We start from the raw sequence: 17,310 nt of genomic DNA on the forward strand, positions 1-17,310 counted from the left end.
GATGTCATGTGTACAGGATGCAGGTGTTCAAATTTCCTCTTAGCCTCAGTGTAGGTCAGTCGGTCCAGGGGCTTATACTCCATGATTTTCCTTTCTTTCTGGAGAATCGTGCAGTCTGGCGAGCAAGGCGAATGGTACTCTCCACAGTTGACACAGATGGGAGGCGGGGCAGTGGAGTCTTGGGATGTGATGGGCGTCCGCAATCTCGACATGTGATGCTGGAAGTACAGTGGGAAGACATATGACCGAAATTCCAACATTTAAAGCACCGCATTGGGGGAGGGATATAGGGTTTTACATCACAGCAGTAGACCATCACCTGGACCTTCTCGGGTAATTTATCACCCACGAAGGCCAAGATGAAGGCGGCACTGGCAACCTGATTATCCCTCGGACCCCGGTGGACATGCCGAACGAAATGTACACCTCGCTGTTCTAAACTGGCACGCAGCTCAATGTCGGACTGCAGAAGAAGCTTGTGGTGTCACCGCCAGACACCACACTTGCTAGGTGGTAGCCTTTAAATCGGCCGCGGTATACGTCGGACCCGCGTGTCGCCACTATCAGAGATTGCAGACCGAGCGCCGCCACACGGCAGGTCTAGAGAGACTTCCTAGCACTCGCCCCAGTTGTACAGCCGACTTTGCTAGCGATGGTTCACTGACAAAATACGCTCTCATTTGCCGAGACGATAGTTAGCATAGCCTTCAGCTACGTCATTTGCTACGACCTAGCAAGGCGTCATGTTCAGTTACTATTGATATTGTAAATAATGTACGGACAAGAGCTACGTTCCACATTAATGGATTGAAGTTAAGTATTCCACCAGTTACCTCCTTTTTTCTGAAGTCTAAATTCCTTGTCCTGTTCCAGACCTCACACCAGCCTGCGTGAGCTTAAACGCGTGCCATTCGGCTTCCTCTAAAATTCGTGGGTTGGCTCTCCTGCCAATCCACAACAAAGGTCCCTGTGAAATATGATACCCTGGACCATATTTAAGCTCTTATGGAGCGTGATGGTTACAGAAACATCCCCCAGCTTGTCAGAAGCGAGTAATGCCCGTGACTGGGCAGAGGATGCTGTTTTTATCAAAACTGACACAGAGCACATTTTGGACAAGCCCTCCACCTCCCCAAACTTTTCCTCTAAACGCTCCACAAAAAACTGAGGCTTCATCGTCATGAAAGATTCCCCATCAGCTCTCGAACATACAAGGTACCGGTGCATGATGGACACAATGCACCATGTAAGGCGTTCTTCCTCAATCGGCTCGCTCTTCGGGAAAATTATGAAAAATGAGGTCAAACCCTACAGGGGACCATGACTTCAACCCAGCTAGTTCTTTAACACAATGCACGACTATGTGGCTATCGGACTGCACATTGAATATTACAGCCACTGCACCATACAGAGGACAAGCAGCACTTGCTATAACCCATTGTCCGACTATCGGCCAGTGGGACAATAGCGATCTTGCAATCTGAAACGTGTGAGATTCCTTTTAATCGCCTCTTGACAGGCAGGAATTTCTCGGGCCTATTCTAACCCCCGGACCTGCTGGGGGGTACGAAGGTTGTCCAAAAAGTAATCCAATGCATTTTTTTCAGCGAAAAACAATGCTACGGATGCAAAACGTTACGTGTGTATTATTTGAAGTCTCCTGAGTGAGCACGCCAAGTTTCCGTCACTTCTGACAGATAGCCCAACATGCCGTCATTGAATTTCTCACTGCAGAGAAAGAAACTCTGCACAAGCGTTTGTGAATATTTCCCAAAGTCTATGGAGCATCTGCTGTCGACAGAATTACTATTAGTCGCTGGACACGGAGGGTGAGGTCATCAGAAGACGGTTCGACGGAGCGCCATGATTTGCAGCGGTCGGGGAGACCGTCGACGGCTGTCACACCTGATGCAGCGAGCTGATGTCATTCGCGAGGACAGACGCATTACGACTCGACGGTTGGCGCTGCATCTGTCAATCAGCAAAGGAAGTGTGGATGTAATTATCCGCACTCTTGGACATTCAAAAGTGTGTGCAGCATGGGTCCCGCCGTGTGGATCACAAATCGCACAGAAAAAACATTTCTCTTGATTTGTTGCAACGCTTTGAAGTTGAGGGGGAGGCCTTCTTGTCCCGGGTTGTGACAGGTGATGATACCTAGGTTCACCATTTTGAGCCCGAAACAAAACGACATTATATGTAATGGCGCTATTCCCACTCCCCACAGACGAACAAATTCAAAGCAGTGCTTCCGCCGGTAAGGTCATGATCACTGGGTCCTGGGACTATGAAGGTGTGATTCTCATAGATGTGATGCCAAGAGGCGGTACCAATAATTCAGAAGCATATGTCAACACATGAACAAAACTCGAGACGCGCTTCCAGCAACTTCGGCGCCACAGCAACCCAGGAGATATTTTCCTGTAACATGATAACGCTCAGCTCCACGTAAGTCTGAGGACTGCTAAAGACATCGCCAAATAGAGTTGGACAGTGTTATCCCATCCACCCTAAAGCTCTGACCTAGCCCCTGACTTCCACTTGTTTGGGTCATTAAAGGGTGCCATTCGTGGAAGCATCGAGGTCAATGAGGCGATGATTCACACAGTGAAGCACAGGCTCCGCCACCAGGACGGATTGGTACCGACAGGGCGTACACGCCCTTGTTTCGCGCTGGAGGAAGGCCATAGAACCGGATGGAGATTAAATGGAAAAATAGGGTGTGTAGAAAAAAAACACCATTCTTTTGTTTGTGTAATAAAGAATTGTTAAAGAAAAAAAATGCGAAGCATTACTTGCTGGGCTACCCTCGTAACTAAACATACGCAGATCGTGGATACACATTTTTTGTATTTGGTAAATGTGTAACAGTGGTTGTAAGGGGAGATTTTACTACACAATTCCGAAGACGGCAAGAGCTGACAAGTGCGAGAATTATCGCACAATCAGCTTAACAGCTCATGCATCGAAGCTGCTTACAAGAATAATATACAGAAGAATGGAAAAGAAAATTGAGAATACGCTAGGTGACGATCAGTTTGGATTTAGGAAAAGTAAAGGGACGAGAGAGGCAATTCTGACGTTACGGCTACTAATGGAAGCAAGGCTAACGAAAAATCAAGACACTTTCATAGGATTTGTCGACCTGGAAAAAGCGTTCGACAATATAAAATGGTGCAAGCTGTTCGAGATTCTGAAAAAAGTAGAGGTAAGCTATACGGAGAGACGGGTCATATACAATATGTACAACAACCAAGAGGGAATAATAAGAGTGCACGATCAAGAACGAAGTGCTCGTATTAAGAAGGGTGTAAGACAAGGCTGTAACCTTACGCCGCTACTCTTCAATCTGTACATCGAGGAAGCAATGATAAAAGAAAGGTTCAGAAGTGGAATTAAAATACAAGGTGAAAGGATATCAATGATACGATTCGCTGATGACATTGCTATCCTGAGTGAAAGTGAAGAAGAATTAAATGATCTGCTGAACGGAATGAACAGTCTATAATGAGTACACAGTATGGTTTGAGAGTAAATCGGAGAAAGACGAAGGTAATGAGAAATAGTAGAAATGAAAACAGCGAGAAACTTAACATCAGGATTGATGGTCACGAAGTCAATGAAGTTAAGTAATTCTGCTACCTAGGCAGTAAAATAACCAATGACGGACGGAGCAAGGAGGACATCAAAAGCAGACTCGCTATGGCAAAAGAGGCATTTCTGGCCAAGAGAAGTCTACTAATATCAAATACCGGCCTTAATTTGAGGAAGAAATTTCTGAGGATGTACGTCTGGGGTACAGCATTGTATGGTAGTGAAACATGGACTGTGGGAAAACCGGAACACAAGAGAATCGAAGCATTTGAGATGTGGTGCTATAGACGAATGTTGAAAATTAGGTGGACTGATAAGGTAAGGAATGAGGAGGTTCTATATGTGGAAAACACTGATAAGGAGAAGGGACATGATGATAGGACATCTGCTAAGACATGAGGGAATGACTTCCATGGTACTAGAGGGAGCTGTAGAGGGCAAAAACTGTAGAGGAAGACAGAGATTGGAATACGTCAAGCAAATAATTGAGGACGTAGGTTGCAAGTGCTACTCTGAGATGAAGAGGTTAGCACAGGAAAGGAATTCGTGGCGGACCGCATCAAACCAGTCAGTAGACTGATGACAAAAAAAAAAAAAAATATGTTTACTGTACTACAATAAACCTAATGCATGTTATAATTACTTCTTTGTGTGAACTTTCACAATCTGCGGCTGGTTGCAGTTTATGAGACAGGACGTTCAGAATGAAATAGAAGCAAAATTGAAGCACACAAAGAAGAGAGAAGATGTTCTGAGAATTTGCATGTGGTTGACACAGGTAAAAGCGGGTGCAATCATATGCAACGCCCATCTGAAAGTGGAGGAGTACACGCAGGCACAACAGCGCCGGCGTAGCAGAAACAGTGATTGTGGAACAATACGGGAAAAGGCTGCATCCAGTATAAAAGGCGAGGTACAGTTGGGTCAATGTGGTTTTTTCTTCCAGTATGTGCCCTGTTAGAGAAAGATGTCCTGAAAGCTTTAGTTCTGCAGCGAGGAATTCGGCGAAGCACGGGGTGGCAGCCGGGTCTGTTTCCATGAAATGGTCTGTGAGATAGACATCTCTTACCCATCCCAAAACACGACGAAACAAGGCTCTAATGAAACTCTAGCTTGCATGTGCCCTGCGGGCTGTAGCCAGAGTTACTTTTTCCTCTTAATTCTTTTCCCCACAGCTAGAGGAAACCACGCTAGCAGTTAAAAAGAGCTGATTTGTGGATGTAGTGAGACATCAGTATGACGCAGCGTTTGAGTTAATGTTTTCGACAATAGAAGGGCGGAAAGCGAGGTTATTCTAGAAAGAGATTTTTAGCAACAAAGAAATTACGCCATTGGTGAGAAAATTTTACTTTCCAAGGATTAAAAAAAGAAATTTTTTAGGTGCGAAATGCAGGCAGTCTTCAGTTTTAACTTGTAAAACCTCTCCGGGCTTGGGACGCAGAATGAGACAGAACTCTGGCTTCTGTGGCAGTACGACACGGTTGGTATCGCCCTCAGCTGGGACGGCAGACTTCGAAGGCAGCTCTCGTCCGCCGCGGGGACTGACGGAATGTAATGTTAAAGAGTCCAAAGCAGAGTACTTCTAAGTGTGCCTTTGATGGCAGCCAGCTACGTCATCAGTGCTCTGCTTACGTTACATCAAGTGCGGCGAGAGTAACCTGCAACACTGGCACGTTAGGACGAACGGAACTTAGGATTTAGCATCATATTCGGTTTAACTTTCCTATGTTCGACAGCGCAGTCACAGTTGCATGGAAAACTGCAATTTCTCTTTCGAGCTACACAATCACTGCTATTAATGCACAGGTAGGTTGCGGTAAATACATCAGGAAAGGGAGATGGTGTTTAGAAAATTACAATTCCATACCTACTTTCCCAATCTTAATTTAAATTATCTTAAGTTCATCGTTGTCAATATTTAGCTGTGCACCAAGTAATTTCATGTTATACATTTTTCACTTTTTGTGCATTTAAACTTTGGTTGTACATTCGGAGTCTCAAAAATAATGGTTTTAAATACCACAGTTAGGAAACCCTCTATCACGGTCTAGGTTTTTGAATGAAAGAATTGTAAATATCCCAACTTGAGTTTCACTGCTTGCGCTGAAAATTTGCTAAGCGTTAATATCAACCGTTGTGCACATTTAATCCAGCGCTGATTCTTACGGGCCGACCTGTCACGTTATTTCTGTTTTTTCGCAGCATTATGAACCGTCCGTCCAGTCACTGAAATGTATGTTCTCTTTCTGTAGTCTTACATTACGGACGTAAGTAAAGGTGATGAACAGTAAGAGCAGGCGAGATACCACATAGACGTCTCACAGGAATTAAAACAACAAATAAACGGGTGTGTACTATGTTACAACAAAGGAATTCAAGAGTCAAAACCTGCAAAACATTACGTAACTTAAAAAACATTATAAACACGTATGACCGGGCACAGAGGAACTGTGTGATTCTGAAACTGTTGCATTCATTTGTTGCAGATTATATACTTTCCCATTCGAAAGTGGCGCAGTGGTTAGCACACTGGACTCGCATTCGGGAGAACGACGGTTCAATCCCGCGTCCGGCCATCCTGATTTAGGTTTTCCGTGATTTCCCTAAATTGCTCCAGGCAAATGCCGGGATAGTTCCTTTGAAAGGGCACGGCCGACTTCCTTCCCAGTCCTTTCCTAACCCGATGAGACCGATGACCTCGTAGTTTGGTCTCTTCCCCCAAACAACCCATCTCCCATTCGAAAGCAACTTCCTTACGGCTGCTAATAGAGTAGCTGTGCCAAATCAATTGTCATTATAGGTCCCTATCTTACACCTCGCTGTTACAAACGGAGGTTACACCACGACACAGACACAAATTTGAATAAAGCGAACAGCGGGAAAAGAAAATGGTACGAGGGAGGTTTTAACACGGTTCGCCCGCATGGCAGTTCAACACTATAACCAATGCCGTGGCTCTTCAATCTTGCAGTCGTTAAGCTTAGACCGTTCACTGTTTCTATTTTGCGATTTTTTCACAGTTCAGTAAGTTCAGTAGACCTCCTTCTTTTGTTCATGCTTGAGCTGTGTTCAGATTTGGACGGGCTGTTTACTGGGCCCTCTTACCACTAAATCTGAGGGGGGTGCGATGGTGAGATTCCCCTGTTGGCATCATACGCACAGGACACATCTTGGTTATCGCAGTCCCCGTTTTAACGCGACAGTTTTGTTCGACCAGTTCCAACACAAAAACGATTGAGTAATCTCCATGTCGGCCACGGTTCTGCCCTGCGTTCTGCGTTGAAGTCCCTCTTCAGCCTTTGACTTCATTAGCGGAGCGGTAATTGAGGAAAAGCTTTACCCTCCTCTGAACACGACGAGCAACAGCTCATGCCCATGAAGCGGGTGTCTTTGCTCCATTCGGATTCGGCTGGTGATATCCGTCTGTTGTCGGACGCCTGCAGCCAAATTCGAAAGGAAAAGCGGCAACACTAATGATACACGTTGATTGATGGATATATGCATTTTAGTGTAAACATGTGGCGAATTTTATTACAAATGAACTATGATAATACTCCTCATATTGTAACCGAATTTAAGTTGTTTTATTCTGTAATGATAGTAATGTAGTTATTGGTGTGTTACATACTCAGCACCCAAAACCGATAGTTGTCTGTATAAATGAATTACGGATTATGTATGATCATGAAATCGAAATCTTACAAAACCTCTGGATATTCTGACGCCATCCGATGTTATCATCCATACATCTGACAATAAACACAAAATTCTAAACGAAATCGTAGAATTCAATAATTTGAGATTCTTTGCCAGACATAAGTCATTGTAAATGGAAGAAGATTAGCGTAGGTAAGGATATTCGTACACATGTTATGTAACAATTTTTTGGGAGTGGGTGTAAATGACCAGCGACGTTAAAGACTATCGCAGTTTGAATGGAATTTCCCAGCTACTGCAACGAGTAATATAATTCACTATATGAAATGTGTGAGCGGTGTCGTTTTGGGATGATCCCTTTTGTCAGCATTTACTTAGGTAGTGAGCTTAGTTTTCCCTAAATTGGCGCCAGGTATTTTCTCGATATTAAGAAGGTGCTCTAGCAACAGTTACTCGTACTTTCGGCAGTTTGTTAATGGTGTTCATATGCCCTAGGTGGAACTTTACTGAACATTGGCGCGGTTAGGAACAGTTCTAGGGGTAATGTCGAAGACGACGCAGTTCACAGTGGGTTCCAAATAGTGAAAGAGGCGGTATCTACAGCTACATTAACACTGTTCCGCAATTCACACACAAGTGTTTGACAGAGTGTTCACTGAATCAAAAAATGGCTATGAGCACTATGGGACTTAACTTCTGAGGTCATCAGTCCCCTAGAACTTAGAACTACTTAAACTTAACTAACCTAAGGACATCACACACATCCATGCCCGAGGCAGGATTCGAACCTGCGACCGTAGCGGTCGCGCAGTTCCAGACTGTAGCGCCTAGAACCGCTCGGCCACCCCGGCCGGCTCACTGAATCACTTTCAGAGTTTCTCGACCTTTACACCCTAATAGCACATGGGAAAAATGAACACGAATCTCTCGGTGAGAGTTCTGATTTCTCTTGTTTTATTAGGATTCTTATTTCTCCACTTGTAGGGCGGATTCAATAAAATATTTTGGTATTCGGAGGAAAAAGTTTGTGATTGGGATTTCGCGACAAGATGTCTGGTTTTAATGATTGCCACCCCAACTTGCTTTACCATACCCGTGACATTGTCTCCCCTATTTCGCGATAATACGAAGCAAACTGTCCTTTTTCGAACTTTCTCCGTATCCTCCGTCAATCGTATCCAGTAAGGATCTCATACCCGCAGCAGTACTCAAGAAGAGAGCAGACAGGCGTAGTGTAGGCAGTCTCTTTCGTACATTTGTTGCATATTATAAGTTTTTTTTACTTAATCTTCCCCATGTGCAGTGAAACTGAATTTTCTTGGCCCATTTTCTTCCGCCTAATCGAGCGGGTCTGCGCGGGCGAGGCGCTAGCTCGCACCAGAGGGCGTGTGTGTATGGGCTATTGGCGGAGCCAGCGCCACGCCGACGTGTGCTGCGGCACTGCGACGCGCTTGGAGGGAGTGTTGAGTTAGGAGCGCCAGTGGTAACATCCACAAGTCCGCAGTAAACGCTGCGAAGAAGGAAACGCGTTTCTGCCTTTGTGCGCATGACACTCTGCGCCCACATTCGTATGTTGGAAGCTATGTCGTGGTGAGTTGTTTTCGTTTACTTGTTTTACTGTAGCGAGTTATTTACAAATCAAAGTGTTTTGAGTGTGTGCAAGCAATGACGAAGTGGCGAATTCGACCTAACCCGACCAAAACACAAACCATACTTTTTCAGCACAGACATCGGACCAAGAACAAAACTCAAAATACTGCAGACATTCGACTGACCCTTTGGGACACGCCACTGACACTCAAAGACTCCGCTAAGCACTTACGAGTGTTCCTAGATAAGTATCTAAACTGGCAGACGCACATCACCTACCTCCTCGACAGAACAAGAAAAAAACAAGGACTTATACGACAGGTGCAGGGACGCCTCCACGGCTGCCGCCTGGAGACGGCTCTACATACTTACAAGACCTTCGTCAGGCCGGTCCTGGAATATGCAGCCGTACCCCTGGCCGGTCTGGCAAAGAGCCAGGCAGAAAGACTCTACAGGACAGAAAGACGACTACTCCGTAGTATCACCAAACTCTCCCGCCCCCCCCCCACCTCCCCCCAGGACACCGAGCAATGACGTGTATGACATCACAAACATAAAACCGTTACAAACTCGACTGACCAAATTACGCGCCAACTGTGGTAGACACATACTGACGAAACGACCAGACATGGAGGACTTATTGACCTCTCCAGTCCAGGAAAAAGAGACGCCCAAAATTCAAATATATTCACCCAGCGCGTACAGTGGCGCAAAATACGTCTTCCCACTTCCCAGACCTTGCCCCCACTATGACCCCACTGATAAACGATGCCCACTATCCCCCCATCTCGACGCCAGGCAATAGGCAACTTCCCTGCACACACACACACACACACACACACACACACACACACACACACACGATCACTTACACACAAACATGCATCACTCACCGACAAGCAACATACAAGCACAAACTGCACCCTGTACCCCCCTCATATTCTCCCTGTAGTTGCATTAACTCCTATAATCTATAGTTAAGCCAATATATAACTCTGTAACCCATACCACCGTACAACTTACATGAGACATCTGCCATAACAGAAGTCAAAATGTACAAATTGACCCACAAAGTAACACAGTAATAATAAGTAACAAAGTACTAAGCCCTTTAGATGTAAGTCCCTTTAGATCCAAATCTATGCTCTCCCTTATCCTTCCTACGAAAATCCGTTCAACGCAAAGTGAAACTCTGCCAAATGTTAAAATCTGTAGCAAGTATCTCCTGTAATCTATGCTAAGTCACTAAATAGCCCGGTACTCCAATCCACCATGCAACCAAAATGAGACTATCTGCCATAGGCAATAATAACATAACAGTAAAAGATAACATAATACTAAATCCCCTTAGAAATAAGTAATTTTAGATCTAAACTTGGGTTTTTCTCTATCCTAATATGGTTTTTCTCTCCCTTCTCTATCTTTTATGTTTGTCTCTATCTTTCTATGAATATCTGTAAATGTTAAAATCAAAATAACGTAAACAAATGTAATAAAGAAAAATGTATTGTACCCCACTGGCCGAAAAAAACAATGACAGGTTGTGCTGTGGTTGGCTGTAATTCTCACAGTCGCAACACGAAAGGGACGGAAATAGTGCTTCATGCTTTCTCTCGTGTTGCAAGTCTGCTAAGGATCTGGTTGTCGAAATGCTGCAAGAAAGACGCTGTGAATGTTGCAAATGCTAGAACATACTCTCGTCATTTCTGAAAGATTTGCGTTCCGAACTGCTACGTTTACTGTGGGAATGAGTGCTTAAGAGCGATGCATTTCCGCCTTGTGATTTGCCTTTTAGTATTAGCGCTAGTGCTGGCACACTCGGTGTAACATAGGAAGAGAAAGAACCTTTCAACAAATGTGAGATCCACAGAAGAAGCATAGAGATTCTGCAGAAGCTTTTACGACGGAAGAAGAGCGCTGATAAATGTACGGATGAAGTTGTTTCAAATGAGTCAGATAAAGATAACTTAGAGAATTACGCAGTGGCATTACAGAGGAGATACGCTCATCTGAAAAACATGTGAATAAGTTTGCAAGTATTAAAGATCTCCCTCGAAGTCTTATCAACGAACGCGTTCACAAGAGAAAGTAATAAAAAAATAACTTTTATTTCGTGACATTAATAGAATACCGGGCAAAATAGTTTCACCCAGTCAAATCAGAAGTTGCTTACAGGAATAAAAACTGGTTCTACGGCTCAAAGAGTTTTTTTTTTTTTGCAAGTCTATGTCTTTGCGTACCTTTGCGCAGAAAAGTTACAATTTTTCAAGAAAAAATTCGGATATCCTCTACCTCCAGTGTCAACCTTGCATTCTAGGATAAACCGCAGTTTCAGTTGCCAATTGGTATTTTGAACAATGTTCTAGATCGATTAGCTAATTCAAATGCTTTGTACAAATAAAGCACTTGTATAATATCTTGAGTGAAACGACAGTGTCCACCTGCTAGCTGAAGTTGCTTTAAACTTTTATGGATACAAAATGAAAATGAGCGTTACTTGTTAAACTTATCTCAGAGTCAACTAAGAAAACCTGCAGGCTCATTTCGTACACTTTCACAGAAAACTGCAAAATCAGATCGTATTTTGTACTTTTTTTTGCCTGTTTTGATTCGATAGATGCTTGAATTTTTTTTAAATCGGCAGTGTATGTTTATAAGCTTCTTAAGTTACTCGATGTAGAGATGACAGTCTAACAGCAGCATGGAAATGAAGTCCCATTCTTCTTGACAGAGCGTAGGGGAACAATGCGGGAGACCCGCACCACCGTACTAGGCAAGGTCCTAATGGAGGTGGTTTGCCATTGCCTTCCTCCGACCGTAATGGGGATAATGATAATGATGATGTTGATGATGATGATGCAGACGACGTATTTTAGTAAAAACTACAACGTACCATAAATACATCACATAAAGGCGTGGCCCACACGGTTATAGCGCTGTTCCCGAGGCAGACACTGTTCTTGGCGACGTCACACCGTCAGCCACTAACAGCACAAAACGCTTACTGCCCACCTTATTTTTCTTCGGACTTTGACAACATCGACTCGGGGGAGACTGAGGCGAGGTCAGCCGTGAGCAGTTCCAATGAAGCGATGGTTCGGCGCCCGTACTGGACGGCGCGTGGGCCGTGCTTATCTTCATATTCGGCATGCTTCGACAAGGCGTGACCACAGTCATCAGCCAGTACCGGGGGTGTGTTCGTTAACGGCCTCCGAGAAAAACTGACTGGAGAGTGCCGTGGAACTGAGCAGCGTGGTACAGCAGCAGATGGGTGAGAGCGGGGCATGGCCAGCAGCACACAGACATCGTCGAGCTCGGTAGCTGACAGTTTTTCCTCGAATCCTTAGTGGCCGATTAATTTACAGTGCACAGATACGGAAGTTAGCTTGCGTCTGCTGCCGTTGTATAGAAGCACGACGAGGCCGTGAAGGTTATTGTTAACTAAAAATGGGTCAAATGGCTCTGAGCACTATGGGACTTAACTTCTGAGGTCATCAGTCCCCTAGAACTTAGAACTACTTAAACCTAACTAACCTAGGGACATAACACACATCCATGCCTTAGGCAGGATTCGAACCTGCGACCGTAGCGGTCGCGCGGTTCGACTGTAGCGCCTAGAACCGCTCGGCCACTCCGGCCGGCGATATTGTTAACTGAACTGCAGAATTGCACAGCTGAGCCATGGTTTAAGAGCGTAATAATTTGATTTTGAAATTATAAACAAGGAAAAACCATTGTTGCATAAGTGTACACTAGTCATAAGTTACTGTGTACTGTTCTGTTTTCCTTACAGTCCATATACTGGTTAGTTCTTTTTTTTGTTTTTTTTTTTTTGTTTTGGTGTTTTGGTTTTGGGGCGCAAAACTGCTATGGTCATTAGCGCCCGGTCTGTGACTTAGAAAACGGCAAGAAACGAAAATGGAAAGCAGCAGCAATGGGAACGAAACTCAAAAATTGGAGAAACTAAAAGCAGAAGGAAAGCTTGAAAATCCACTACAGAAAGGGGTTGGTTGTCCCCCAAAAAGAGCTTCAAATGACTGACGTCATCTCACTAGCACTAATAAACTCGAGAACGCGATCGGCCGAGCGCGTGTCATCTGCTAAAATGGGCGATATATCAGGCGACAGCTGTAGACGGGGGCGTAACGGAGTAAAATAGGGGCACTCAATTAAAAGGTGTCTTACCGTCCACAGCTGAGAGCAGTGGGGACAGAGTGGGAGAGGATCGCCGCTTAAAAGATGTCGATGGCTAAAAAGACAGTGCCCTATCCGGAGTCTAGTTAAAATTACCTCCTCCCGACGACGCGTTCGGGAGGAAGAGGTCCAAGCACAGTGAAGAGCTTTCACGTCCCGCAATTTATTATGGGGAAGTGTCGACAAATGAGCGTGCCATAAAAGAACAACACGACGACATAAAACGCTCCGTAGATCGGCGAAGGGAATCGATCGAATAGCTGGCCGAAGAAGAGAGACTGCAGCCTTGGCCGCTATATCGGCCGCCTCATTGCCACAGATACCAATCTGTCCTGGAGCCAGAGGAACGCCACCGAGACGCCCCCCAAAAGGAGCAAGCGCAGGCAGTCCTGAATCCGGTGGACCAGAGGGTGGACAGGGTAGAGAGCTTGGAGACTGAGGAGAGAGCTGAGAGAATCTGAACAGATAACATACTGTATCCGCTGATGGCGGCGGATGTATTGGACAGCCTGGAGAACAGCGTAAAGCTCCGCAGTATAAACTGAACACTGGTCGGGAAGCCGAAATCGATTTGGGGTGTCGCCAACAATATAGGCACTCCCTACACCTAAGGATGTTTTCGAGCCATCAATGTAAATAAATGTGGCTTCCTTCATTTGTGCACATAGAGCAGCAAATGCCCGACTATAAACAAGTGAAGGGGTACCATCCTTGGGAAATTGACGAAGGTCACGGAGCAGGCAGATCCGGGGACGGAGCCAAGGCGGTGCTGTACCCCAAGTTGTCAAGAAGGTTTTAGGAAAGCGGAAGGAAAGAGAATGGAGCAGTTGACGGAAGCGGACTCCCGGTGGTAGTAGGGAGGAAGGGCGGCCTGCATACCCTACATCCAAGGAGGCGTCGAAAAAAATGTCGTGGGCCGGATTAGCAGGCATGGAAGACAGATAGCTAGCATAACGACTCAGAAGGACAGCTCGCCGATTGGACAGCGGAGGTTCAGCAGTCTCAGCATAAAGGCTTTCCACAGGGCTGGTGTAAAAAGCTCCAGACACTAAACGTAATCCACGGTGGTGGATAGAGTCGAGACGCCAAAGAATAGACGGCCGAGCAGAGGAGTAAACTATGCTTCCATAGTCCAATTTCGAGCGCACTAAGGCGCGATAGAGGCGGAGAAGGACCACTCGGTCCGCTCCCCAGGAGGTACCATTCAGGACACGGAGGGTGTTGAGGGATCGCAGACAGCGAGCCGAAAGATAGGAAACGTGGGAGGTCCAGCACAGTTTTCTGTCAAACATAAGACCCAAGAATTTAGCGATGTCCGAAAACGGAAGGTTGACAGGTCCTAGATGTAAGGAGGGTGGAAGAAACTCCTTACGTCGCCAAAAATTAACACAAACGGTCTTACTGGGAGAAAAACGGAAGCCGGTTTCGATGCTCCAAGAGTGGAGGCGATCGAGACATCCTTGAAGACGTCATTCAAGAAGGCTGGTCCGTTGAGAGCTGTAGTAGATCGCAAAATCGTCCACAAAGAGGGAGCCCGAGACATCAGGAAGGAGACAATCCATAATCGGATTTATGGCAATGGCAAACAGTACAACACTCAGCACGGAGCCGTGGGGTACCCCGTTTTCTTGGGAGAAAGTACGGGAGAGAGTGGTGTTCACCCGCACTCTAAATGTGCGCTCTGCCATAAATTCGTGAAGAAAAAGGGGCAGCCGACCTCGAAAGCCCCAAGAGAACAGTGTGCGGAGGATGCCTGTCCTCCAACAGGTATCGTATGCTCTCTCCAGATCAAAAAATATTGCTACTGTTTGGCGTTTCCGGAGAAAATTGTTCATGATGTAAGTGGAGAGAGCAACAAGATGGACAACTGCAGAACGATGCTTTCGGAAACCGCATTGGGCAGGTGTTAAAAGATTGCGGGACTCCAGCCACCAAGCTAAACGGCAATTCACCATACGCTCCAAAACCTTACATACACTACTCGTGAGAGAAATGGGGCGATAGCTAGAGGGGAGATGTTTGTCCTTTCCAGGTTTCGGAACAGGAACGACGATAGCTTCCCGCCATCGTCTGGGAAAAGTACTGTCGGTCCAAATTCGATTATAAAGGCGAAGGAGGTAACGGAGACTATGGGTTGATAAATGCAGCAACATTTGGATGTGGATACCATCCGGTCCTGGGGCGGAGGAGCGAGAAGAAGAGAGTGCATGTTGGAGTTCCCGCATGGAGAAAACAGTATTATAGCTTTCGCGATTTTGAGAGGAGAAAGCAAGCGGTTGCACTTCCGCTGCACGTTTCTTCGGGAGAAACGCTGGCGGGTAATTTGAAGAGCTCGAAATCTCAGCAAAGTGCTGACCCAGTGAGTTAGAAATTGCGACGGGGTCCACTAATGTATCATGCGCGACAGTGAGCCCAGACACCAGGGAGAAACTAGGCGCGCCTGATAACCGTCGAATCCGACTCCAAACTTCCGAGGAGGGAGTAAAGGTGTTAAATGAGCTAGTAAAGAATTTCCAGCTTGCCTTCTTGCTATCGCGGATGACACGACGGCATCGCGTTCGGAACTGCTTATAGCGGATACAGTTGGCCAAAGTAGGATGGTGGCGGAAAACGCGAAGAGCACGTCGCCGCTCACGTATTGCGTCACGGCATGCCTCGTTCCACCAAGGAATTGGGGGGCGCCGGGGCAATTCGGAGGTGCGTGGTATTGAACGTTCCGCAGCTGTAAGAATAACGTCTGTAATATGTGTGACCTCAGCGTCGACGCGAGGAAAGTGACGGTCATCGAATGTCGCTAGAGACGAAAAAAGTGTCCAATCGGCTTGGGCAAACTTCCAGCGTCGCGGGCGCATATATGGCAGTTGAGGCTGCAGTCTAAGGACACATGGAAAGTGGTCACTCGAGCGTGTATCATCAAGGGCGAACCATTCGAAGCGCCGAGCTAGCGGAACAGTACCGACCGAAAGGTCCAAATGAGAGAAATTTGTCGTGGAGGCAGACAAAAATGTAGGGTCCCCAGTGTTGAGGCAAACTAGATCCGCTTGGTGGAAGACGTCTAGCAATAGTGAACCAGGCGGACAAGGATGTGGAGATCCCCAAAGTGGGTGGTGGGCATTGAAGTCCCCAACCAGCAAATACGGGGGTGGAAGCTGACCAAGAAAATGAAGGAGATCAGCTCGTGCCAATGGTGTGGACGATGGAATGTATACAGTACAAAGAGAAAAGGTACATCCAGAAAGGGAAAGACGGACAGCGACAGCTTGGAAAGAAGTGTTTAAGGGGATTGGGTGATAATGGAGAGTATCATGGAGAAGAATCATGAGTCCTCCGTGTGCTGGAGTGCCTTCAACAGAGGGGAGATCAAATCGGACGGACTAAAAATGGGGGAGAACAAAGCGGTCATGGGGACGCAGCTTTGTTTCCTGAAGACAGAAGATGACTGGCGAGTAGGATCGTAAGAGGATCGACAATTCGTCCCGATTGGCTCGAAGGCTGCGGATATTCCAGTGGATAATGGACATAGGGTGAACAGAAAATGGAGGAATGTGACCAAGGTTGCCGTCAACTCAGCGACTGCTCAGAGCTTGCGACCGACAGCATGGAATGGCATTCAGCCGAAGGCAGAAGATCCTGATCCATAGGTTGTTCAGGAGCAGCTTCTGCCACCAGCGATCGGCCGGTTGATCGGCCGCCAGCAGTGCGCCTCGGCGACACAGAAGACGGCCGAGGGCGATTACCGCCAGGTGGTGCTGTAGATGAGACACGCCTTGGCGGAGAAGGAGATGAACTGGGTTTCTTACTAGCCTTCTTGGAAACATGATATTTAGATGTAGGAGGAACCGATGGTTGTGAAGTTGGGGTAGATAAAAAATCTTCACGAGTATGCTCTTTTTTCGAAGTTTTGGTGTCTGACTTTTGGGCTCGAGATTTAGCAGAACCCGACGAAGGGTGAGCCATAGAGTGGGCAGGCGAAAGTGGGGAGGTTGAACGGGCGATCTTTGCGCTGGCCGATCTGACGAACATGGCACTAAAGGTGAGGTCACAAGTCTGCGTGGCCGCCTCCTTTGTTGGCCGAGGAGAGGCAAGGACAGTGCTGTATTTTCCTGTCGGAGGCACGGTGGGCTGTCGACTGGCGAATAATTTTCGAGCAGCAAAGGTCGACACCTTTTCCTTCACTCTGATTTCCTGAATGAGCTTTTCGTCTTTAAAAATGGGGCAATCTCGAGAGGAAGCAGCGTGGTCACCCATACAGTTGATGCAATGAGGGGATGGAGG

Source organism: Schistocerca nitens, chromosome 8, assembly GCF_023898315.1.
Source record: "Schistocerca nitens isolate TAMUIC-IGC-003100 chromosome 8, iqSchNite1.1, whole genome shotgun sequence".
Classification (NCBI taxonomy): Eukaryota; Metazoa; Arthropoda; class Insecta; order Orthoptera; family Acrididae; genus Schistocerca; species Schistocerca nitens.